The 26,843-nt window shown below is 27.3% G+C and overlaps 1 protein-coding gene across 1 annotated transcript in view; it reads left to right on the top strand.

Annotated features, from left to right (window-relative positions):
* Nucleotides 1-11,249: 11,249 nt before the first annotated feature.
* LOC145277942 (CCAAT/enhancer-binding protein zeta-like) overlaps nt 11,250-26,843 on the top strand; it is a 72,048-nt gene continuing 56,454 nt past the window's right edge. The window contains exon 1 of the mRNA XM_080130039.1: nt 11,250-11,360. The gene's annotated coding sequence lies outside the window, so the exon portion shown is untranslated. The remainder of the gene's footprint in view (nt 11,361-26,843) is intronic.

Genomic DNA, 26,843 nt, shown 5'->3' on the forward strand with positions numbered 1-26,843 from the left:
TTTAGTAAACTGCAAAGATATATCATCAACTTGCAAAGACTATGACAGCTCTATGTTTAGTGAGATAAAATTGGTTTTATATATATATATATGTGTGTGTGTGTATTTTTAACAATTTAAATTATTTTCAAATAATATCCCAAATAAAAAGTATACACAATAATATTACAGTTGTTTACTGCTGTTTCAAGACTGTTTATTTGCAGTGTATATGTTTTTTTCTATTACAGCTGAAAATAAACATCATTCTTGAAATACATGTAAACAACTTTAATATAAGTGTGTATACTTTATTTGGAACACGATTTGAAAATAATTTAAATCATTATATATATAAAATGTGTCTGTGCTATCAAAAATTATGGTATATTGTTTTCATTACTTTTCAAATTATCTACAATTTTTATAACTAAAGTCATTTAGAAAAAGCAGTTGTCTTATAAACAATACTAATACTTCAAGTTAGCTGCTGCTGATTGTATGATCTCACTTGGTGAAAAGATAGTTGAACATAGCAATATAAACATATTTGAACAATAAAAATTACACATATTTAAATTAATAAATTACTTTATTTTCACAAAATTAATAAATTATTAAAGAAAGACAAATTCACATTTTTTCTGTACAATTGTTTTTTTTACTTATGTACAATTTTTATAATTGATCAGTCATCTTGCTTACATACAAAGCAATTCTAATACTTTAGTCAGCTGCTGTTGTTTGCTTAAATATACAGAATTATCTCCCTTAGCAAACAAATAGCTATTTATTTATGAATACATTTGTGTAGACAAATGGTTAATTGTTATGTTTCACAATAATTGTTTTCATTTTCAACTATGTTTTTGATATGTTTATTCAAATTGTCTTTATTTTAAAATATGATTAAATCTATGATGATTTTTTTAATTATTACAAATATATACTCAAAAGTCTTTTATCTAAATATATTATTTTGATCTCATGTGATATTTGGCTCATCCCAGCAAGTTGAGCATTTGTCTCTTTGCTCTGATTAGCTATAAAACACTACAGTTTTTGAAGATTTTGTTGTGTGGGGATAAGAATCATTTTCTTTTAATTGAAGATTCCTATACAAAGTGAACTTTAAATAAACTGTTGCATATATATTTTTTTTCTAATAATCTGAATTTTAAGGATTTGGATTTTATTTGGGGGTATTTAGCATGGAAGCCAATAAACGAAAAAAAAAAAAAAGGGTAAAAAAAATCAAATAAACAAATGTTGCCATAGCCAATAAAAATTACTTTTGTACCTACCTGGCTCTTTTTTTTTTTTCATTTTAAAGTAATTTTTAATGATATTTTTGTAATCTCAAACATTCGATTTTTACAAGAGGTTTTTGCAAACAATACCATGACAGGTTTGTTTCCCACAAAGAGGTCTATAAGCTGCCATCTTGTTTGCAAAACCGCTTGTAAAAAACGAATATTTGAGATTAAAAAAGAATTTAAAACACAAAAAAATAAGCTAGTTAGGTACTAAATAACTTTTATCGGCTATGGTAGCATTTATTTATTGTATTTGTTTGTTTTTTTATTTATTGTATCTTTGATTTTTTTTTTTTTTTTTTTTTTTTTTTTACCCTAGTTGTTTGCTGGCTTTTCTGCTAAATCCCCAATCAAATAATTTAGAAGTTGGCCACTTATTACGATTCCAAATTTTTGAGATGAGGATTGATAATTTTGGTGATTATTTAGACTTACCCTTATTTATGAAAACAAAAATAAAGAAGAACCTTTGCGGTGTACTTACTTGTCACGGCATGAAGACGTAATATTCCAAAAATCACACAAATTGATTGAGTGGGTTTTTTTTATCAATCAAAACCAAATTTTATGAGTTTTAGCAATTAAGTATTTTTAGCAGCCATTGATGAGCCCTAGATTCTGGAGAGGTTGCTAAGGGGGAGGTAACCAGAGATGAATTTCAAATTCAATCAATGACTGGTTTCTCTTGCATCAAGCAAATCATAAAATTTGATTTTCTTAAATAAAAAAACTACTTAATCAAATTATGCGAATTTTGGAATATGCCATCTTCATTTCGTAATAAATATGTACATCATAAAGGCTTTTCTACATTTTCTTTATCTGAAACTTTCATTATAAGTGCAAATCTAAATATGCACCATTATTTAGAAAATTGTTCTCACCTTGAGTGTTATTTTAGTAATTTCCATGATACTGAGGATAGTAGTCCAAATTATCAATCACTTAAGTTAAAAATTAGATTTTGTTGAAAAAAATAATTTTAAAATATTAAACTTGATCGATTTTATAAAGGAATTATAAAAATGAGCGGGCGTAATTTATTTAGCTGAAGACTTGATCTTTACTTAAAATTTGTTCAGTCCTCTTTTAGAATTTCTTTTTTGTTTGTTTGTTTTTAGAGACAAAATCTGCAGATATTAGAGATGTTCAATAACTTTTGTTAATAGACAAAATCAAGCAACCAAAATATAACAGATACTCTACTGATTGATATTGACAGTGTCTTTGAAAATTTAAAAAAAAAAAAAAACAAAGAAAAAGAAAAACAATGTAGAATGCCAACATTAATTTGTCTAAAAATGATGAGTCCTGCCTTACTTTGGTTGACAAACATTGTTTTTGTTTATTTAGTTAAATACTAACTGATTACTAATTATTTTAAACCTATTTATTTGTTTTCCTTATACTGGACGACATAACATGTGTTGAACACTAAAGCTTAGATCAACTTTTGTTACACTCAATCCACCAAGTTTGTGACCTTGCAGCTTATTAAAATTACTTCCACCATTGATATTGTATATTTACAGTGTGTAGTGGAATTTACTTATTATACTCACTCCCCTTTGTTTACTGCATATATAATTTTACTTACATTTGAAATCTTTCAGTATTTTAATGCAAATTTTTAATGTTCATAATGGAATTGTTTGAATACAACCAGGTAAAATAACTAAGAGAAAAAATGGTGCTTGTTTAAAATTAAACCTATTTCCAAAATAAAAATACAGAAAAAAGTATTTTTTAAAATTTTTTATGACGTATATACCTATCACAGAACAAAGATGCTATATTCCAAAAAATATGTAAATTGATCAAGTAGTTTTTTGTTTATTTTTAATTAAGAAAATAAAATCCTATGATTAAGCAAGATGTTATGTTTTGAGCCGCCATGTTTTATAAATAAAGGGGAGACAATTCAATTCGAACTATTGAGATCAAAAGCAGCATTGTAAAGCTACAAATTTCTATTAAACTCAGTAAAATTCGTAAAAAAATTATTTTCTATAAAAAAACCTACTTGATTAATTTATATAATTTTAGGAATATGACATCTTTTGTTTCATGACAGGTATATACATCATAAAGATTTTTCTGTAATTTATTTTTTTAAAATTATTTTAATTCTACATAAGCACCAAAAAAAATCTATGATAGTTGTCGTTTTCAAATCCAGTTGTTTCTTCTTTTTTTTTTTTTTTTTGTTGCTTTTTTTTTTTTTTTTTTTTTGCTTTTTTTTTTTTTTTTTTTTTTTTTTGCTTTTTTTTTTTTTTTTTTGTGTGAAGCAAATGCTACTTTATTTCAGTTGTTACAATTTACCAAGATGAACACGATATTCCTAAACATTGAAAATTGAAAATATTTCAATTATGTCAATCATAATTATATATTTCAGAATCGTTCAGTCTGTTAAACTATTTCGTTTTGAGCAAATCACGGATCTCATTTTGTTTTCTTGTTTTGTTTTTTTGGGTTTTTTTTTTTTTGTTTTTGTTTTTTTTTTTTTACAAAATTACATTATCTGTCCATGTTGTTGATACTTTTAACTTATTAAATAATTTTATCTATTTTAAACACTAAATAAAACCTTTTATGACCCTTTTTTTTTCTAACACCGAACTACGTTAGAAATCTAACCTAAGCTAATATATTTTTACATTCTTATTAATATCTATGGAAGGTTTCTTTTTTATGAAGTACACTTTTTATTGGTGCAATTTTAAAATTTGCATATAATGATTTAATGGTGCTTATTCAAACTTGCACTTATTTAGGAAAATAAAAATAAAGAAAAAAAAACCTTTATGGTGCACCTACTTTTCACGGTATGAAGATGTTATATTCCAAAAATCACAAGAATTGATCAAGTAATTTTAATAAGGGGGGATAACTAGTGATGAATTCAATCAAATATGGCGACTGATTTCCCTTGCATCAAGCACATCATAAAATTTGATTTTCTTTAAAAAAAAAATACTTGATTAAATTACATGATTTTTGGAATATACCATTTTCGTTCCCTGACGAGTACGTACATCATGCAGCATTTTCTTTACTTAAAATTTTTATTTTAAGTGCATATCTATATAAGCACCGATTTAACTCTATCAAAGAAACTACTATATAGCATTAATAAGCTGGTATATTAGCATTCTTTTGCGTATATATATATATATATATATATATATATATATATATATATATATATATATATATATATATATATATATATATATAGTCTCATGTCGTTTATACACATTTTCTAAGTGAAATTTGCATCAACTTATTAAATGTGCCGAATGAACTCTTTATACAATCAAACAAAGCAATTATTTATCTTCGACTTTGTATTTTGTTGGATTAGAGTTATGATTTAATGTATTTTATATGAATAAAAAATAATTTACGTGATTTTCCGTTGCGTTTTACACAAATCATTCTCTACATTAAAAAAAAGAATGTTTCATAAAATAAAAAAAAATACTAATACTGTTACTAACAATGTACTGCTTTTCATTGCTGTATGTTTTCAGTAAACGAGTGTGAACGTTTCTATCCAGATTATTGGTGAGGCTTATATAAAGACATCTCCTTTTTGCAACCAAAAGAGATAAAGAAATAACTAACCGTGTACAAAGATACCAAGTGCAAATATTGTTTATGGTGGAGTTTTAGTTTGGCTGTGTTATGGCATATCAACCCTTTTGGGGAAATGTTTAATGCCAAAGCTTAATTCAAATGTAAAATAATAACTTTTGTAAACGATTCATCCAAAACGAATTATTGCTTATTTATTTTGGTGCAAATCCACGGTTCAACTTAATTAAAAAAAAAAAAAAATACAGAAAAGTCTTTATACCCGTTACGGAATGAAGATGTCATATTACAAAAATCGTACAAATTGAGTTTTTTTATATATAGAAAATTATTTATTTATGATTTTTAGAAATTTTAATAGTAAATTGTAGGCATTACAAGGCTGGTTTTGATCTCAGTAGTTCGAATTGCGTTATCTCCCTTCATTTATTAAATATGGTGGATCAAGACACAACGTTCTTGCTTCTGCATAAAATTTGATTTTCTAGTTAAAGAAAACACACTTGATCAATTCACGTGATTTTTGGAATGCGATGTTTTCGTTCTGTGACAGGTATGTACATCATAAAGATTTTTCTTTTTTTTTTTTTTAATTAAGTTATACTCTATACTTGCACCTTTCTTGTTTATTTATTTACTTAAAGCTGTAGATGGACATATGTTCATACATTTCGCAAAGTTATTTTAGGACGTAGGAACATAACAGATTTGATGGGACTTGAAATCGTCTTGTTCACGTTGATGGACATTGTGTTACCTGCGTCTCGTTTTTATAGTCGGTTCAACTTTTTATTTTTTTTTTTATTTTTTATTTATTTTTTTTTTTTTACTCTACTTCCTCTGCTGAAAGGTTTAGAGTTTGTTGCAAGTGAAATTTTACTGTAATCATTCTTAACAGCTACAAAGAGTTGTACGTTTGTAATTACGTATGGAAACAAAGACACTCTAAGAGTGCAGGCCTCCGCCAAGGCATAAAATGTATTATATTATTAGAAATTTAATCCTTTAATCATCTACATCAGTTACAGTACATACTTAACAAGTTTAAAAATAATTTTTTTAAATCGATGAAAGGGAAACAACTAATTCTTAGTAATTGAGTTACTTCCCTTGTTATCATAACCCCAATAACCACTACAGATCTGTAGGATTCCTGAAATGTAAACGAATTTATTAATATATTATTTACATTGTTTTCCTTCCGCATATTGCCCTCATACCTAAATCTGATAAAAAACCGTTTGTTTTTTCGTTTATTTTTAATTAATTTAAGCATCACAATCATCAGTTAATTGCATTTACGTATTACATTAAAAATCAACAACATTATATATATATATATATATATATATATATATATATATATATATATATATATATGATTAGTGCGTCAACGAACGTATGTTTAAAAATTCGTAAAAATGCGAGAGTAAAAATACAAAAAATATATATTATAGATTCCAAAGATGTACCATGGTTTCATTGACACGAGTAAGCCCTTACAGCTCATTTCAAATCATTGTCTCAAAGACATTTCGAAAATGTTAGCAAAGATATAGTCTTTCGTAGCATTTTCTTTCATGACGATCTGATTAGTAGTTATTATGGGATGATGCTAACAGATAGGTTGAACATAACTTCCTTGGCGGAGGTAATTAAAAAAAAAAAATTTTTTTATAAGTCCAAAACGGATTTGTATTTATTTATTTATTTTAAACGTTTTGCTCCTATTTTTTTCTTCTCTATCAATTGGCAACTACAGTCTATTTTAACTGGTTGTGTCAACTTCCTGTTATCGTTATTCCACTTTCTCACTGAATAAATGTATCTATGTTTATATATATATATATATATATATATATATATATATATAGTGTGTGTGTGTATATGTGTGTGTGTGTATATATATATATATATGTATGTGTGTATATAATATAGAAGTTGGTAGAGATAATGAATGAAACATTTTCTTTATTATTTTTTTTTCTTTGAGTGTTATGGCCACCATCTTGTGCCGCCATCAACATCTTCACCACCACAAATTCTCCAGTCACTCCAGTGCTTTACCTCCTCCTCCTCCCTTTACCCCCCCCCCCCATGTCACTACAATGTTTTTTTACAAAACCGAATACAATAGCCATAGCAACTGGAGCTCTGGAAAATATTCAACATTTATTTTTTCATATGAATTATTCATAGATTGATTCCTACTAGTATGCAGTGTTGTTGCTACTCTTGCGTGAATACATGCAAGACCTACTATTTATACCATTTTTGTCTGCAATTATAATAATATTAATACTAAAATGATAAGGACGATACGATTATTGCTACAACTACTCTAGAGTAGTGGGAATAGGAGAAGGAGGGCAAACATGGCTGCTCAAGACTATTCAAGCGTGACATAGATTTCACTGATAAATCTGTTATTTGTGAAACAACTTTTTTTCTTTTTTTTTTTTTTTTTTTTTTGCCTGCTTCTAAAATTTAAGAAACCAATTCCTTTGTTTTATTGTTTTTCTGACTTTAAGAATTTCTGTTTGGAAGAAAAAAATTTTTTTTTTCTTTGTACACTTTAAAATGTGAATCCAATATAATTTAATGATTTGTATTATGAATTATTTTTGTGTGTGTATATGTATTATGCTAGATGTGTGTGTATGTACATACATATATATATATATATATATATATATATATATATATATATATATATATACACTGAAATGAAAAAAGTCTGTGACTTAAGCCTATCTTGATGTTAAAAATCATGTGATCACTCTCTGCCCCCTCGAATGAAATTTATGCTTTTTATAAATGTTAATTTCAACTATATTCTTGCTGTGGTTCCCATTGGCCAAGCAGTTTGTTCCTTGTTAATGGAGTCAGAGATGGCGTTGTGACTGGGTTTGCATCTCTCGACCTGGCAGTAATCATGATTCTTTGCACTGATAATTCTTGAAAGGATGACACACTAGTATCTGTAGGTATTAAAAATAATTATAATATATATATATATATATATATATATATATATATATATATATAATCAAATTTTAGTCATTCAATAAATTTATGACGTGAAATCATTAAATCTCAAATCAAAAGATTTTTATTATTCCATGTAAGACAAAGAATACATTTGAAATACTTTAACTCCTTATCCTATAGGATTTCGATGTCTACCATCTCTTCAGAGGAGAAAATATTAGCAAATAGTTATAATGGTTTACACCTTATTTGCAAAAGTCAGTGAAACATGGAAAATTACAAAACTTTTAATAAACTATAGGATAAGGAGTTATAATATTTCAAATGTATTCTTTGTCTTACATAGAATAATAAAAATCTTTTGATTTGAAATTTAAACATTTCACGTCATAAATTTTTAAATTTATTGAATGACTAAAAGTTTATATATATAAGAAATAAGTAATAAAAGTTGCAAATAACTTCATTTTATCAGATCAATAAGAAGGTAAAAAAGCGAGTGAGAAACCTCTTTAGATCATGGCATTTGGAAGCTAAATTCGAAGCTCATCTTCTATAAAATTTAAAAATAGATGTATGTGTGTGTGAGCGTGTGTGTTTAAGTTTAGTGGGAGAGAATCCCAGCAGAGTGCTCAATTATTAAGAAAATTTTTAAAAAATGGGAGAATAATATTTATGCAACCAAAGGTACCAATGATTTTCTGATCACACACACATATTTGCTCTCCACTTTTGATAAGTTGACATTTATATAAGAGAAATCATTCGCTCAAACTTACCATTTAATGTAAATGTATAGCTTTTTATGAAAGAATAGAGCACTCTAGGTAGCCCATAATGCGAATATATAAGCATTATAGATTTTTCTTACTTTAGGACGGTGACTGAGAGCACAAGTCTAAGAGTTCTTGACTGCAGGCAAAGCAACCAGGTCTCAAATCTCAGCTTGAAACACATAACTGCATTGAAACAAACGTGTACTTATTCTACAACTTACTGTATTTTTTTTTATGTGTTTTTTTTTTTAAATAAAATCTTAAATTTAAAAAAAAACACATTTCGAAATAAAATTACAAAGAAAGTCAAACAAATACATAATTTTATTATCATCTATCTATATATATATATCTATAAAAGTGAGAATGTGTATGTGTGAAGACAACTCTCAACCTATATACTCAACGAATTTTGGATCTACAGACTTGAAATTTGGTATATAGGGCATTCAGACATTTGGAAAACTTTCTAATCCGTTTTTATACGAAAAAAAAAAAGGCTGAAGGGTCAAAATTGAAAAATTAGTACTTGGGGGAGTCATCAGATTTTTATCTGTTTATCAACTATTTTATGACTGTGCATGCTTGAATCGTTCCCATGATAGCTTCCTTGTGCTAAGAATAAGTAGGTTTGAAAACACCTTTTAAAGAACGTGCCAAGCTGGCCTAATGGTTATCATACTTAACTCACTGTCTTTAGGTTTTGGTTTCAATCTCAACTCGAGTATTTTTTTACTTACAAGAAGTGAACTGTTTAGAAAAAGCATGCATATATCTCAGTTTTTTCCCCCCGTTAGTTTTTTTACTTCATTTTTTTTAAAGGAATTTAATGTTATGTTTAATACCAGGCAACGCCGGGTACACAGCTAATTTATTATATAAAGGGCGTGTGTGTGTGTGTGTGTGTCCAGCTAAAACTTAAAAAATACAAACAAACACCTACAAAGTTGGTATTTTTTTAATCAGTGACCCCAGAAAAATAATATCTAAAATTTAGAAAAAGAAATTCATATTTTGAGGATAAAATGGCCGCTTGTATCATTGAATGTTATCAAGAATTAGACAACCCAGGAAATTAGTCAGCCTTTTTTTCAAATTGAAAGACTAACTTCGAATTTAATTTATCGTTTGTGAACTATTGTCATTTTTCTACAAAGAAAGTGGAGAAAAACTTACTTTAAGTAGTACTCTGGAGGCATCCTTAATTTTATTTGGTGCTTTCAATAACACTCTGAAGGTCTCCTAAGGTTTATTTTTTCATTCCTCACATAAAAAAAAAAAGAAATTTTTCTTCGGGGGTTTAGAAACTTTACACTATTTAACATCTTCTATTTAGTTTTTTGTATCGACCTAGGCAATACTGGGTAGTCCCGCTAGTATCCTATAAAGAACAAAATGTTATTATAAATTTATAATTGCATTTTCATCAATGCAAATCTAAAAACAAAAAAAGGTTAAGAAAATGATTAGAAAATATTTTTAAGGAATACATTTTCTCAAACGAAATTTTATTACATCATTAATTAATTTTTTTTTTTTAAGTGATGCTGCAGAGATTATCATTCGGTTTCTCATGTTTCGCTACAAAAACAGCAAATCCCTTTCTCTGTTTTGCATTTAACTCTTACTACCATTTACTATTCATTCACTGCAACCTCCTTTCTTCATCTTCTCACACACTCCTCTTAAACAACCAATTAAATTTTAAGTATAGCACTACATAAAATATATAAATACACTTTATCCTTTTTATATTATAATAAGCTGCCTTTAAATAAAAACTGTTTTGCAATATAGTTTATATATTTTATGTAAAAAAAAAATTCATGAAGAAATTTGTATAATTTCTCCGCAAATTATGGGATTAAACAGACTTTCTATTTCAAAATGGATAGAATGAGTTTCTGTGACTTGTTTAAATTATAAGAATGATCGTGTCTAACAATGAAGACCAGCCCTTGCCATAACCCCAAAATGGCCTTGTGCCAAATTTTGTATATTTTGTGCGAATAAATATTTATCATATTGCTTAAAGATCTCATAACCAGTATTGTCAGAGCAGGTGGAATCCATTTTTTTTTTTCTTTCTTTTTCTGAGTTTGTACTTTTGAATAAATTGGGTTGCCATGAACTTATATCAATAACCCAGGTGAATGTAGAGTTGATACAGTGTCCTTGTGGCCCGCCTCCTCCTCCTCCTATTCTTTGGTGTATACTGCTGTGTAGACATCATTCAGGCACCACCATATATAATGGTCAACATCATTCATGTTTTGATATTTCTAATTGAAACTTTTGTCATTTGGACAGGATCGTCTTCAGTGTGTCTTTTCACAACAAACCGAAATGATTTTTTCTTTAAAAACAAATGACAAATTTTTTAATCTTTCTTTCTCCCCCTCCCCCATACACTCCAACTAAACCTGTACTGCTAAAGAAAAGGGTGTCATTCATCAGATAATGTTTTTAACCATTTCACAACCTTCTGATAGGATTAGGGGGGGGGTCGCTTTCTTCCTAATTTATGGAGTCCCAGATCATGTGATGACAAGGTGGTCAACCATTGGCTGATTTAACTATGTGGTCACCGATATTAAAAATCATGATTGAGTTTCTCTTTACCTCATTTATCTGGATGACCATCCTGGTGCCAACATGTTTCCCAAACCGATAGTCAACCAGAAATAAGGTGAAAAGAGTAAGTGTATTATGAATCACACCTTTTATTTTAGTGACCATATGACTAAATAAGCCAATGGCTGATGACATCATCATAATGGGACTCCATGCATTAGAAAAGTGATCCCCAACAGTATTAGGATGTTAAAATTGTTTGTGCTGGTTTTATGTTTGAGAAAAAAAAATGTTTGGATTCTTTTGCCGTATCATACTCCGGCTTCTCTTAAACTCGTTCACAATAGTTAGAAAATTTATTGTCAAAGCGACCAGTTTTTTTTTTGTTTTTTATTATTATTATTATTATTATTATTATTATTATTATTATTATTATTATTATTATTATTGATTATTACAAGTATTTTTTTTTATGAAAGATAACTTGGATTGAAGTTTATTTATTTTTTTAAAGACATTTTGTTTTGTTTTTTTAATTACAATTGTTAGAAAAAAAAAGCCAACTCCTCTGATTAAAAATTGGAGCTTATTGTTTTAACTTATAAAAAGAGAAAAAGAATTTCAAATTTTTAATAAAAAATGTCTTGGATTTTTTTTTTTTTTTTTTTTTTTTTTTTTTTTTACAATGGTGATAATACAAAGGTTAAATTTTTCTCTTTAAAATTTTAGTTTAGAAAGATGTGAACTTGCTAATAACTTTCATATAAAATCACTAAGATTGCAATATCGTCCATTTTACACCCAAAACAAAAACATGTCCGATGACATCAAACTTTACTATTTGTATTGGCCAAGTTTAAAGTGCCATTTATTCTTATACTAAAGAAAATACACAGGAGATATGGGTTATTTTTATTATTATTTTGGTACTTACACAGAATAAACACCATGCTATCATCAGAATTTTCTGTGCAGTTTATGTAAAAACACCAAAAAAAAGTGTTGTTGTAAAACTGGGTCAATGAGATTGCAGTAACCAACATCATTTAAGAAACCATTTATTTGCTATGATTCATTAATTATAAATTAACACTAAATAGTTTTCTTAATTTGAACAAAAAAAAAAAAGCAAGAAAAAATTATATTAAAAATAATCAAAAAACATTTTTTATTATCAGTTGTTTGTTATTCACAAAATAAATATTTATTTATAAAACTTACCTTACACTGAGTATTTTTTTTTTTTCTGGATATGAATTTTAATTTCTTCAAATTTCATAACATTTGTCCAATTATTAAACATTGTTTTTTAGAACAACAACAAAAATATTGTTTTAATTTTTCATTGAGTTATCTTTGTAATAACAGAAATTTTTCATTTGCATTTGTGCAAAATATCAAAAAACTTTTGTTTGGCACCTTTAGACTTTTTACATAAACTGCCCGGAAAATTTCGACTTTGTTGATATCACAGTCCTTATTTTGGATAAGTATCATTTAAAAAATACTTATAAACTGAATTTGATGCTTGTTTTTTTTTTTTTTCTTGTTTTTGTTTTTTTGTTTTTTTTTAAATAATTTTGTTTCTAACATAAAAACTAATTTTGTTTTTTGTTTTGGAATCCCCTTTTCTCAAAGCTAGAAAGACTTTTTTTTCTGCTGAATGTTGCTAACCGGGAAATTTCCAAAACGAAAATAATATTTATTCTCATAGTTATGAACTTTATTTTTATTTTATTTTTAATATAATATCTATAAAATTATTTTAAAAAGATAATTACAAGCTGTGGTAACATTTTTCTTCTGAGACTCGAGGAAATTAAAATAGATTTAAACTGAATACACTTGATGGTGATACTCTTGTTTTGTAATGCACAAAATGATTATACTTATTATCACATGATAAAACATTACTATTGTTATTCCAAACGAATTACATTTATGACATGAAAAAAATAATATAATTATTATATAAAAGAACATCACAATCCTTCCATTTAAAAAAAATCTATAATATTTGTATTCAAAAAGTTTACAATTCTTACACTTCAAAATTTACAATTTTTACATTTAAAAAATTACAATCCTTACATTTTAAAAATTACTATCCTTACATTTTAAAAATTACTATCCTTACATTTTAAAAAAATTACGATCCTCACATTTAAAAAATTACAATCTTTACATTAAAAAAAATTACAATCCTTACATTTAAAAAATTACAATCCTCATATTTAAAAAATTACAATCCTTACATTTAAAAAATTACAATCCTTACATTTTAAAAAAAATTACGATCCTTACATTTAAAAAAAATTACGATCCTTACATTTAAAAAAAATTACGATCCTTATATTTACAAAAAATATAATCATTACATTTGAAAAAATATAATAATTACATTAAAAAATACATATAATCATTACATTTGAAAAAAAATAATCATTACATTTTTTAAAAAAATACAATCCTTAAATTTAAAAATATTATTATCCTTACATTTAAAAAAAAGTGACAATTCTTACATAAAAAATTATAATCTTTATTTTTGAAAAAAATTACAATCATTACATTTAAAAGAAAATTACACTACATGATTGGTTATTCTTACACACTAAACAATTATAATTATTATGATTACTGTTATATACAAAAGTTATTATAAATATTACATTATCATTGTATTTAAAATTGCAGTTATTAAATAGGAAATATTATTTTTCATAGAAAACAATTATAATTATCAACACAATATAAGATTGTGATTATAATTACTCATGAAAAGGTCCTTATTAAAAAAAAAAGTTGCTTCAAAAATTGTGAAAGTTTACTTCTTGTTAAAATATTTTCCGATGAAATAATATATTAAATGAATCAAAAAATGTTGATAATGTTAAAAAAAAAATGTAACACATGCATCTAGAGACAATTTGAATAATGTTGACATTTGAATGAAATTATAAAAGAATTTTTTTTGTTTGTTTTCTTTTGTCCTTCTGATCCTTATTGTAATAATTTGTAAATCACACGAACGCCATAAAATATGAAAATCGATTTGAATGAAACAATTCTTTTTGTTTTGTCATTCTTTAGTACTTTAGAAGAACAATATTAACACGAAAGTGACTTGGCTACCTCAAAATTGAAACTGGTGCTCGCGTTGATGCATTAAGTCCATTTAATGAAACATTTGCACAATTTCTTTGATTCAACTCTTGAAGATGGGCTTACTTACTGGTAACGCCAACTGTGGTCATAGTCTAGAAGAAATTCTATTCAGCTGAACTCTATCAGCTATGGCCGACAGCTACAACAAAGCACCTGTATACATTAGCCTAAAAATAGTGACCCATACAGAAAAGGACACTGCTTTAATATCCATGAATTAACAATCCAAAAAGTGTACTTAGAGCATATTATAAAATCTTTTTCTTTTTTTTTTTTTTTTTTGCATTTGTGCATTACTGTTTTAGGGGGTTTTTTTTCAACAATTTTTTTGTTTTCATTTTTTAAAAACTTCCTTCAGAACAGAGGGAGATAATTCAAGTAAATCCTATCAAAAAATGTCAAAATTCCGTGTAACTTTTAGTTAAAAAACAAAACAAATAAGTAATACGATAACACAAAATAAAGCATTAATTATCTGAACATTAATTAAATGAAAACAAAAAATTGTCCAAAAAGCAGTTAATGCACAAAGGCCGAATTTTCTGAATTTTATTTTAATTCAATAAATGTTCAAAGAATTAATGTTTTGTTTTATTGTATTTGTATTAAATAATGCATTTGTTTTGTTTTTAACTAAGTTATGTGAAACTTTGACATTTTCGGATAGTCTTCTTAAATTGTCTTCCCTTGTTTTGAAGGGAATTCTTAAAAAATGAAAACAAAAAAATTGTCCAATAAACAGTAATACACAAGTGCTGATTTTTTTTCTCCCATTTTTGGAGTGGCATCCATAAAATTTACAAAAAAAAAAAAATGTGTCTTAAGACAAATTTCTTCATCTGTGATTCTTGAAATGTTGACTGTTCCAAAAAACCCAAAATTGTTATCGGCTACTTGAAATATCTGTGAATGCCCTAACCCTAGCAGTACAGGTTTCCACAATTCCTAAAAAATGTTGCTAATTACTTATGTGCTCAGTTGTTGTTTTTTTTAAGGGTAAGTCTTTGCATACAAAATATGTGTATAACAAAAAAAAAAAATAATAATAATTTTAAAAGTTGGATTTTCTAATAATCACTAACCATAGGAAATTTTTTTGTGAAATATTGTATTTTTCTTAATGCAAAAAAAATTGTTTTTATTTATTATTATTATTATTATTATTATTATTATTATTATTATTATTATTATAATATCCAAACTATATCTTAGTAATGTAAATGTTGAGTGTTCTAATGCCACATAAAAGTAGACGCAATGTATTTGGGTAGATTTGCATTAGGTCTTCAAATTGTTGGCAAAAATAGTTGAACAAGTTTGTTTTCTTAGCAAAAATCCCTCTTTTATTAATCAATGGAATTATTTTGAAAAAAAAACAACTTTTGTTAAGCTGTCCCATTTTTTAATCATTGATATTTACAACCACTTCCCCATAAATAAAGGGTTAGTGGAAACAAAAACTCATCTCATTATTATGCAATGTTTTTTTTTAATACTTTTTCTCTCCCTCTCTCTCATTAACAACTCTCTCTTTCTCTCTTCTCATTAATAACTCACTCTCTTCTCATTAATAACTCACTATTCTTCATTAATACTCTCTCTCTCTCTCTCTCTCTCTCTCTCTCTCTCTCTCTCTCTCTCTCTCTCTCTCTCTCTCTCTCTCTCTCTCTCTTATACTTAAGTAAATCTTCCAGGAATGTTTATAATATTGTTTCCTTATTCACACAAATATTTGCTTCACTTTGTTTTTTTTCATTCGTTTTTGTTGAAGAAAAATGATTTTTACTTTCAATTTTTTTTTTTTTTCAAAATGAATGTAACTTGAATATGTTTTTTATCGTTTTCTTTTGAAAATCTTTATTAATTTTTGTTCTGGCTAAAATGTATTACAATTGTGCCCAAACTTGGTTCATGACATCCTCTAAGATAAATCGGCAGTTAATCAAAATGTTCTGCTTTCTTGAATTTCTCTCCTTAGACAAGATTTCTCCCTCTTTTTACGGTTTTAAAACTAAAGTCAAAAAGTATCACATCTGATATTTCATCTTTTTTACACAGGATAAAATGTCTTCAAAATTGGATTTGAATTGAAATTTTATTTTATTTTTTTCTCTTATAAACCTAACCACATTCTATGACCATTTTTGTCTTTTCACAGTAAATATGAAATTGTCATTTTTTTTTCTAAACAAACATAAAATATTGTTTTGGAGCAAATTTAGGGTTAAATAAGAAACTTACACATAAAATAGTCAAATCTTGTCTTTAAATAAAATTATAAAGAAATACTTTAAAGTGTTTGAAGTAAAAAAAAAATAAATAAATAAAAAGTATTCCTTTTAAAAAAAAAAAAAAAAAAATGATCATCCTATTCAACCATTTATATTTAATCCAATTTCGTTCTTCAATTCATCTCTGATCGAACCGATGCTGCTGCTAATTTCTTCTAAGTACCTCTATTGTTGTTTATAAATAGTATTAAATTTGAATTGGATCATTTATAAATAGAAAATGAAAATTCTGATTAAATTCTTTTAAAATCAAGAGTAATGGATTCTTGTTAATATTGTCATGGGAGTATACTGATTAATGGATGATAATAATAACTAATAATGATTAATAATAGTAGTAATTAAGTTAATAAGTAATAACTAATAAATAATGATTGATAGTAATAAAGATTAATAATGATTAAAATAATAATGATAAAAAATTATTAATAATAATTATTAGTGATTAATAATAATAAATAATGATTAATAAATAATTAATAATGATTAATAATGAATAATCATTAATAGTAATTATTAAATAATTAATAATATTAATTAATAATGGTTAATAATAAATATTAATAAAAATAGAAAAGATTAATAAAATCTTAAGAGTGTCTGAAAAAAAATTTGAAGAGGAAACAAAATTCTTGCATATTGGCAATCTTCATTCTGAAGAACACATATGAGTTGCCTTTTCGGGTCCCTCTGTTTCTACGTGAACTATAGCTGACCAAAAGGTGAGCTGCACAAATTATTACAATAAATTGCTATTACCTATGGAAAATAAATAAAAATTAAATCAGTAATTTTCATTGGTTGATGTAAGTTTGAATAGAATCTATGGTTCTTGAATGTTTGGTTGCAGATTGATGATGGAAATTATGTGAATGACTGATGATAGTGATTTTTTTTTTAATTTCTGATTAGTATACCGGCAGTAGATTAGAAGACCTGTATAATTAATAAATCTTGGCCAGATATCGAAGAGTTATTTCCCTTTGTCGCCAGTTTACACCAAACACTTTAAAGTGAGAGTATGTGAACAAATAAGAATAAAGCAAGCAAAATGTTTGTTTCAATTAATGCACAAGTGAAATATGGCTTTTCAAAATAAAATAACAGGAAAACTATTTGATGTACTTACATATCAAACAAAGTAGATGTCTATACAAAAAAAAATTACAAAAAAAGATATTGAATAAAATTTTAATAAAAGTTAAAGATAATTTTTTTTTTTTTGTATATATCCAATTTCTAGGTTGAACCAAAGTTACTTCAAGTTTTACAATTAACTTTTTAAGAAATGCTTGTCGGTACCCCCTGATTAAATAACTAATTGTTAAGCACAAAGCACTGAATAAAGAAACAAAACCTTTTTATGAACAAAACAACGGAAAGATTTATTCAAACCAGTAACACGTTAGAATATTTGAAGGAATAGAATGTTCAGCTGTGGAATCAAGATGGATTTTCGTGGATTTCAGTTGGTTCCCTCGTGGTGTCAGTCAGCAGTTATTTCTGGTGAAATTGTTGATGCTGAAAGATGAGAGAGAGTGTGTCCGTCTTTGCTGGTGGTTATTTTTTCTCTGTTTATCGACTCTCGTACCATGGAGAGGCTAAAATAGTTCCTTATGGAAGAGAATGAATCAATGCGCTCCACCTGCTGATTGGTTAGTGGTGACCGGATCGCCCGGGGTGGGGGGAACATTGATTTGCAAGAGAAAATAGTTCACTATTTGTCTCCCCTTTTCTCATTTTCATATAATTAATTTAAAGAAATAAAATGTGTTCAGTCTAATCAAGAATCGAACATCTACGAAAAAAAAATTTTTTATTAAGATTTTACTTAATAATTTTCCGTAATTTTTTTGTGTAGACATACTTTTGCATGATACATAAGCATATCAAATAGTTTTTCTGTTGTTTTATTTTGAACTGACCAAAAATGACTCAAAAACCAGAACCCAAACTGCTAAAACAATTATTTTCTAAATTAAATTAGTCATGCCATTTAGAAAGCTAAAAGAGTCGCATGCAGATCCTGTTCATTACAAATTTATTCATAACTGGTGTAAAGAGAAGAAAAATTTCATTTCCTTGACATTTTCCCATTTTGTTATGATTTTGTTCATTTAATTTTACTCTTAACATCATGACATTCAACATCTTTTATTGCTGTTTGTGTCTTTTTGGCCATTTCTCCTTTTTTGCTACCTAATTTTTTAATCGAAAAAGTCGGCTTTTAATCTCAATGTTAGAGCAAGAAAGCTACTCAACTTGATAGATAGATATAAAAGGCAGTTTTTTTTTTTTTGGGGGGGGGGGGGGTTTATTACATAGGCATCACCACTTATCAAGGCCCAGAGGCCACTCAAGGATAAGGGTTAAAGTGTGTACAGTAGTCAATTGGACAATATAGTAATCGTTAGTAATGGAAATTCGCTACATTTGTTAACTTAAGTGATAAGGCTCATGAAGAACTCAAGTTTTCAGTGAATAGTACTCAGCAGTTATTCAGAGGTTTATGTATTTTTTATCTGCATAAATTAAGTATGATTTTTTTTTTTTTTTTGCTTGTTTTCCATTTTACAATATTAAAATAATGAGTAAACCTTTTTTGAAGCAGCACCCCAGAAAATCCCCCACAAGTTGTCAGTGCATTCTGTTAAATATTTCATCCAGTAATTCTCAATAAATGATGCCTTAATTCGATTTTTTTTTACCATTAATTCTGAATTCATTCAATTTTATCTCGGTATTCTAATTGTTATTCTTAATTTGTCTGGAAACTTGTTTAAAAAACAAGCAAACTATTATCCTATTATCAAAAAAAAAAGAAGCTTAACTTGCTAAATCTTTTACTATTTATTATTATTATTATTATTATTATTATTATTATTATTATTATTATTATTATTATTATTTATTATTATTATTTATTATTATTGCTCTGACATTTCTCCCTTTTTTCCTATATTCTCAATTCAACAGTAAAAAAAAAACATTGAAAATTTATTTTATTAATACAATATTGACATACAAACAATGACGAGCCATGTATAGAAACTGCAGAACTGTAACACCTTCAGTTATTTCTGCTCAATATTATCAATGAAATTGAAAACAGATTCGACCGCCATAATGTAATAGAAAAAAAAATTTTTTTTTAAATATATAAAGAGCAGCTGTCAGTAGATATTACTCAGCCGTCATTCAGAGGTTAAGGAGAAAATTAGTAATAGTTTCTTTCAAATTAAAACAAGATGAATGTAGTTCACTTTCAAATAAATGTATCAAAGCAAGAAAAAAAAATTAGTTTTAATTAGGATTATATTAAGTTTATGTATTTTTTTATATGTATAAATTAAGTATAAGTTTTTTTTTTTGTTTTCCATTAAAACAATGGGTAAAACATTTTTGAAGCAGCACACCCAGAAATCGTAGCCACGAGGTGCCACTGCATACAGATCAAGTTCTGTTAAATATTTAACCCAATAGTTCCAATAATTGATCCCTTAATTCGATTTTTTGACCATTAATTTTGAAGTCATTCAATTTCATCTTAAAGTGTTCTATTGCTGTTCTTAATTTGACTGGACACTTTTAAAAATTTAACAAAAAAATATTACTACTCAATTAACAAATAAAAAAAAAAAATTTGTTTAAACTTGATTACTTAATAAATTTATTTTTATTATTAGTAGTACCCTGGAAGTAACCTCCCAGATCAAAGAAAAGTATTAGTTTCAATTATACCCTGACAACGCTCCTCTAATGAAAGGAAACATCTTACTAACCTGAAACCACTTCTCTTTTTAGCTATTAAAAAAATTCTCTGCCCATCAGAATTCTTCCAATTAAATTATTTTCAGATTATCATAAGTTGTAATTATGTCGATTTTGTTGTAAGAATTTTTCTTCAAAAGAAATGTTTTTTTTTTTTGGTTTTTTTTTTGCAATATTCCAGATTATTGTTTTAATTTTATGTCGCAATTGACCTAAAAATAATTTTCCCACATTTCCATTTAACAGGGATCATTTTTAGAAAGCCGTAAGACATAGGCTCGATTGTAAACACCTGTCCTGCATATAAAAATCAGCTTTAAATTCATGTAACTTAATAATGCATCCTTTAATAATGTAATAATTATCTTCTCTATATAAATAAAATGAACTCATTTTTTCCCGTCGGATTTTGACATTAATAGGATTAAAAATCAAGACATTTCATGCAAATATAATATGCACAAACGGCAGAACAATATCTGAGGTGTGTTATAGGCTTATTATTTCTCAAATTCCTCGATAATCTTAGATTTCTATACTTTTTCTGCTGAGAAGTCACGGCCAAAATCGGTTAAGATCAATGGAAGTGGTAATATATTTTCTCTCTAATAAATTCCTCCTCCCCCTGCCACCACTTAACACCGTTTGGTGATCGTTCACAAGGAACAGTTGAGAAGAGAACACCGGTTTGGCTTCGTAGTTCTTTTATGTGAAGTTATTTAAAATCACTAAACTAAGCTGCAGTGATCTGTGGCGTAGTGGTTAGCGTGCTGACAATTTGCATTATATTTTCACGTTCGCGCCGACCTACCGTAGTCGTTTTTTTTTTTTTCCTAAACAACTGGAATGGACTTTTCTTGATGGCCGAACTGTTAACGTTGCAGATGTTTTTGTTTTTTTTCACACTTTATTTTCCTACTTTTACTCATGACTCCAGGTTTGATCCTTCCTACTTACCTACCATAACATTTTTTAAAACTGCCCCCCCCCCGTCCCGGAAACAAACACTCGGACAACGCCGGGTACCCCCGCTAGTATTTAATAAATAACAAATTTATTTTTATTAATCAAATATGATTATTCCATTATTAATTTTATTACATCATTCCAACGTTGATTGGAGAATAGTATTTAATGAATAAAAGTAAATTGGTTATTCATTAAACATATTTTTACATCGAATTTTAACCGATATAGTTTAATAATATAAACCTACATGAATTTAAAACTGGTATTAAATCGTAGGAAAAGTGTGTGTGTGTGTGTGTGTGTGTGTGTGTGTGTGTGTGTGTGTGTGTGTGTGTGTGTGTGTGTGTGTGTGTGTGTTAGATTTTATGTTTTGGGACTTTTTGACAATAATCTTTGTTAACCAAATTGTCTGATAATTTCTTTAAAGAAATTCTCCTTGTTTTAATAAGAGTGAGATTCAAAATGTGTGTAATATATAAATAATAAGTATGATATATATATATATATATATATTTATATATATATATATATATATATATATATATAAATAATATATATAAATGATAATATATAAAATAATAAAAATATATAAATAATATTGATAATGATTATTATTTATTTATAAATAATTTAGATATTTAATAATAATATATATAAACGATAATAATATATAAATAATAATAATATAATAATAATGTATAAATAATAATATAATAATAATGTATAAATAATAATAATAATATATAAATAATAATATATAAATAATAATAATAATATATAAATAATAATATATAAATAATAATAATAATAATATATAAATAATAATATATAAATATTAATAATAATAATAATGTATAAATAACAATAATAATAATAATAATAATAATAATAATAATATATAAATAACAACAACAATAATAATAATAATAATATATAAATAACAACAATAATAATAATAATATATAAACGATAATAATTACAACGTCTTGCCTCATGGGTATCGCTTTTAACTGTTTCATATATTTTACAACATTACAGTCAGGAAAATAAATTTCTTTATGAAAATAATAATCTTACTTCTATTTTTCCATATTGAATCAAAATAAAATTTATGTAATTTACGATTATATTTATTGCACTAGACACGCACGTTTATTCAGTATCATCCCTACATATGATACGAATTAAAAAGCGCATCCCAAAGACAAAACAATAATATATTCCTAAAATCTTTAACTCTACATAATTTCTGATAAATTATCTAGAATAGTTAACCAATCTGATTAAACATAATTTTTGACAAGGTTTATTTTAAAATAAAAAGGGAATAAATGAATAAAAATTGATCTACAAATTATTGATAATTGAAAAAAGTTTCAAATAAGAATCCATTTTCTTGAAGCTGTTTTTTTTTATTATTATTTTAGTTCATTTCTATAACATAATCGATTTCTTCGAATGCTTTTCTGGTGAGAATCTCTTTAAAAGAACAGAAAATATATTTTATAATTATTTCAAATGTAGTCGCGTTGTTTTTTACTGTCTTGCTATGATAAAAAATAAGACACATCTATTCTGTAAAAATTATCCCTTTTAATACATCTTTTAATTTGATTTCCTGTTTATTTTGTTGGATTTTCTTATAATTAGTACAAGATAAAATTGACATGTTCATTAAATTAATGAAAAGATAAAATATGGTTTGCTAAATCAATTTAAATTAGGAGAAATTAATTAAAATCAAAACTTTATTTAAAAAAAAAAAAAAAACTGGTGTAGTGAACCTTGTTGGCACTTCTTCCCAGAAAATCTGCGTGTGATATTTTCAAAGGGTGTCAAATGATTACAACATATGTCACTCGCAGACAGATTGGTGCAATGAGAGAGAAAGAAAAAATTATTGTTGGGTGTGTATGGCGCTACTTTCCTGACATTTCTAAAAGGTTTTCTTTTTTAATATTTTTTTTGATTGATTAAAAAAGTTTGTTTAATTGATTAAAAAAATTTTTTTTTAATTGATTGAAAAAATCATTTTTTAGGTTTATTGAAAAATAATTTTTTTTTTAATCAATTAAACACCAAAGTTTCAGATTATGAAAAAAGCAAAAATTCGTCTGATGTGTTCATTTACTATGCCATTAATTTAACATAAATCATTATCATAGCATTTCGCTCCATTGTTGGGCAGTGTCAGAGGTATCCCTCAGGTCTGCGATGGTCTGTACATCAGCACCGCAGAGACACCGAGAATCCTGTACACAGCCCCATTTGTATAGGTTGTCTTGTGCTTTGGCAATCCTTGCTCAGACTCAGTTGAGTATTCCTACTCTGGGAAGTTCACAGCCTGCTGGAAGATCTTCTTACAGTTCTAAAAGAGCCTCTTTGTTGCCATCTTCAACAGACTTATTCTTCTGACGCAAACGGAAGAACACCGATATTGTTCATCCCAAGACTGTGGCTCTTGCAGAATGGTAGTCACTGCTCATAAATATGATTCCCTTTCACCATTTTATATTCTGATTTTTTAGTTTGTAAATGAAAAGAGCTTCTTTTCTTTTTTTTTTTTTTATAACTTTTGTGGAGTCGAATGTCACGTGGTTTGTAAGTTAACAAAATAACACCACTTTTGGAAATGGCTTTTTTTTTTTAATAGAAATTACCCCAAACAAAGCATAAAACCACTTAATGTAAGGAGTTAAAAAAAAATTCAAAAACATACTATATCAAGATCAAAACCTAGCAAACAATAAGTGTTAGATGGATAGTTTCCAGCTCAGCAAACAGCAATTCTTCCCCCTTTGTTAGAAACATCGCTCATGGAATGTGAGGACTAAAGGAAAACATAAGAGAAAAGATAGTTACAAGGTTGACGAAAGTAAACCAAAGATTCACTTTCTACTGTCCTAGTTACATGAAACTGCCCCGCTCCTTCTAAATATTAAACGAATAACTTTTTCAAAATTATTTTTTTATAATCTGAAAACATGGTGGTTAATTGATCGAAATAATATTTTGAACAATTAAAAAAACAAAAATTGAATAATAAAATTTTTTGAGCTGAGAGCAAGCGTCATTGTGCACCTTCACCAAATAATTTTTTTTTTTTTTTTTTTTTACTAATCATGAATGTCATTCGTTGCTACCAAATTTTATGAAAAAAAAACAAAAAACAATACCATCGTTTTTCACCCTCCTCCATTTTACTTGTGAATTTAAAGTGATTTTCTGATTTATTGCCTAATTTAAAATGTTTTTGTTTTGTTTTGTTTGTTTTATTTTTAAGTAATTTATTGAAACGTTTCACTGAAAATTAGTTATTTTGGTTGGAAGTACCTAAACTGCTTTTGGAATTTATAATCAAGTTGTGTTCATTCTGTGAACAAAAAACTTCCACAAAAGCAAATTTTACTGTTTGTTCTATTTTCTTAATAAAATATGATTTGCATGTTACCAGTAATCTTTTGTTTTATGTCTTTTGTGCTTCAGCATCATGCCAATGGCCATTTTGAGCCGCTCTATTTCAGACAGTGAATAACTCCGATCAGATTTATAACAAACTACCCAGCGTTGCCTGAGAATGTGGCGATGAAAATTAAAGTTAAAAATCTTCTCTCTCAGTCACGTTACTTTGTGGCGTGGTCCCTGACTTTGGTAAAGGCCATTTTGCAACATCTTTGAATAGAGCCAAGCATCACACAAAAATTTAATATGAACTGGGGTAAAAAATTATTTTTTAATAAAAAAACATGAAGAAAATGAACGTATAAATATATTTATATATATTTAGGCAACATTTTTCTCTTGAGCATATTTCATTAAATAAAATAGATGCTTTTTTGTCAATTAATCCTGTTTGGACCTTTTTCCAATTTCCAAATAATGGTCTTCACTTCTGGCAGTTACTAGCTGATGTAATCGCCATATTTGTCATAATTTATGATGACAAATATGGCGATTACATCAGCCAGTTCTTGCCGAAAGTGAAGACTGTTATTCGAAGTTGGAAAGCATCCAAACAGAATTAATAGACAAAATACGTTTATTTTATTTAATGAAATATATATATATATATATATATATATATATATATATATATGATGGACTCTCTAGTCGATTTTGATATATGATCTTTGCCATCACAACTAAGTTGATCGGAAATCCACATAGGTGATTTATTTATAGTGGCGAAGGCTTTGTGTAGAACCAACCACACTTTTTGGTATTACTGCTAACCTTTGTCGGTGCAGACGACTGCCATGGGACAGAGTATACATTAAACCACAGGTTTTTACATCAGTTTCTTTCTCCTAGATGCATATCTTAACAAAGACTGGAGGTGCATCCCTCCCAGTGAATTAATGCACCTCGAGATACCAATCTGGGAATTTCTATGACTCAGCATGGTGCATACAGCACCTAGACTTCCGAAATGGTCACCCATTTAGTACTGACCAGGCTCAACGTGGCTTAACATCGGTGATCTGACGATAACCAGTGTGTCAACATGATTGTGCCATATGTACATATGCTATTCCCATTCCTACTTTTCTTTTTAACTTTTTTTCTTTCTTTCCTCTCCTTTCCTTCTTTTTTTTATTGTCTACAAGCAGTTCAGCCCGGCTTTGCTTGGGCCCTATGTACTGCTCATAACTTTATGTGCATATATATGCATATATATATATATATATATATATATATATATATATATATATATATATATATATAAAAGTTTGACTCCTGACCAGGTAACCTACATCTAAAATTTCAAGTGATTAAACCCAGAATTGGCGGAGAAATTTTGCAGAGTTTTCAAAGATCAAATCGTTTAACTTTAACCCCTTCAAAGCCAAATTTCTGGAAAAAAACTGATTAAAAAGATTTTCCCAAATCTCAATACCCCTTATATCAAATCACAGAGTAATTTGGTAGGGAAATGTACACACACACACAAAATTTCACTTTTCTAGATATACTAGCTGTTCAGCCCAGCTTTGCTTGGGCCCTATGTACTGTTCATAACTTTATGTGCATATGTATGTATGAATGGCGAGTGTCCTACGCCGTATAACTGGACCTCCACTGCCTTGTGAGCCAAGGTTATTTAACCAAAGGCTAAGGGTGAGGTAATCCTGACAGAAACCTCCAGAGGAGCTTAGATACTGTAAGCTGCGGCATATATGACCCACCGGCATGTGGAATATGCTCTGGTGCCCAGCAACCTAAGTTCCAGTCATGGATCAAATGGCATGATGGGTGGAGAGGGCTCTGTAAGCCGTAGTGAAGGCAACCTCCCTAGAAGAAGGAAAACTCTGATATAAAACCTGCGGTGACTGCTGCATCCAATGATGTTGACTTGTTCTTCTTTTTGGATCAATGTGGCAGTTGTTTAGAGAGTGGGATTGTCTCGG

This window comes from Euprymna scolopes, chromosome 1, assembly GCF_053919585.1.
Source record: "Euprymna scolopes isolate OS-2025 chromosome 1, ASM5391958v1, whole genome shotgun sequence".
NCBI lineage: Eukaryota > Metazoa > Mollusca > Cephalopoda > Sepiida > Sepiolidae > Euprymna > Euprymna scolopes.